This window comes from Pinus tabuliformis, chromosome 9, assembly GCF_031772625.1.
Source record: "Pinus tabuliformis cultivar Carrire ecotype Pingquan chromosome 9, CPIR1, whole genome shotgun sequence".
Lineage (NCBI taxonomy): Eukaryota > Viridiplantae > Streptophyta > Pinopsida > Pinales > Pinaceae > Pinus > Pinus tabuliformis.
In genome coordinates this window covers 1,589,108,118-1,589,109,937 of record NC_142307.1, presented here as the reverse complement: position 1 = coordinate 1,589,109,937, position 1,820 = coordinate 1,589,108,118, and positions in this window count along the sequence as shown.

Here is a 1,820-nt window from a genome sequence, read left to right as displayed (position 1 = left end):
TGGACAAGCAAGCAAGGAAAGCAAGGGAGCGCAGGAGGAAGTTTGGACAATGACAAGTAAGGATAGAAATTAGACGTGGATTGCAAGCAACAATGCTCATATGTGATTTAGAATGCATGGATTTGAATACATGCCAACATGAATTTGGTTATTTGGTTATGTTTTCTATCATTGGCATGGGTTTTTCCTGGTTTGATAATGGTTTCAAACTTACCCTGACTTGCCATTTCCTAGATAACCATGGTGTGATGGGGTTCATTCTTAGTTGAGCATTGGATTGTCAGAAGGTTTTGGAATTAGATGAGGTGGTCTCAGGAAAATCCCAAGGGTTGGGGGTGGAGATGGTTTTCTCCGGGAAGCCCTTTGACATGTGGGTGGAGATAGAAAAATTCCTTAAGGTATGGTAAAGAAATTTTGAGGCATCCAAGCTTTGTTTGGTTTTGTGATCTTGGGACAGGTTTAGGTGAGATCACAATAGCTTGAGGGTGGAGGTGGTTTAACCTCTAGAGTCCTTGGTTGATTATGTCTTGGTTTATCCCATGAGATCCCACATTCATGCTTGGAATTTGACATGAGGGTGATTGGCTGAATGCAAGACTTGGTTCAACTCAATATATGGTCGAGTGGTACATGGAAGTCCTTGACTTGGTTGGATTTTTCATAAGTTAATATAAGTTATTTTCCCTATTGTGATTTATCAGCCGATGTACTAGTTATTATGTGGATTTTATGGTTGATTATTCATGGTTTCTATTCTGGTTATATGCTAGTTATAGGCATAAATATATGATGTGCTCTAGCTATTACTCTTGTTCATGATTTGATAAGTTATTAAATGGTTGATGAATGCATGGACTAACAACTGTTGTTGCAACTAGCTTGAGATTGAATTGGGCCTTCTTGGTGATTCTAAGATGAAGTTAAAAAATTTATGATTTGATATGCATCCATGACCTGTAGCTTTCATGTTTACCATATGTTTGATGAAATGTCTATCGTGTACTAGGAATGTCTAGGTCAAGATCTTGTTCAATTTTTGAATGGTTCACATTTTTATCACCTTAATCATGATTCTGGAAAGTTAAAGTCAATTCTAAGCAGTGGTATGAAGACTAGCTTGAAAAGTGGCACAAATCTCGGAACTGACGGCACAAAAATGAGGAATTTAGGTCATAACCGCTGGAAGATGTAACAAACCTGGTGAAAATTCCTTGTAATAAAAGTTAAAAACAATAACCACAGTCTATGGGACACTTATTCCAAGCTGAATGTTGGGCAAGGCATCCTAGGGGGTGTTCATTTGGTTGTTTATGGCTAAGGAAATTGGCAAAGGTAATGGCTAAGGCTTTGGAAAGGCAAAATGGCATTTTTGGCACAATTATTTATGAAAATAATGGAAATTAGGAGAAAAGGAAGGTGAAAGGTCACAGGTTGCATGTGAGGAGGAAATTGAAGGAAAATAATGGAAAATAATGGAAAATGAAGAAAATAGAGGCCTCATTCATGAAAAGGCTTCTAAGGATAAGTTGGTAACCTTTTGTTAGTTGAGTTTTGAATCTCTCTCATTATTCTCTCTCTCTCTCTCACTCTTGGACACTTAGAGTTTCTTGGAGCAATTTTGGCATTGGACCAAGAAAGGCAAAGAAGGCAAGAGGAAGCAAAGATCAAGCAGGGAAATGTAGGATCAAGTGGCTACATCAAGCTTCATTGGAGGTATCGACTTGCATGTGTATTTTCCTTTCTAGATTTGGTGTGCATGGCATTGCATGTGGTTCTTTTTTATCATATCATGGGTTTTTCCAGGTGTAACAGTGTTTTCA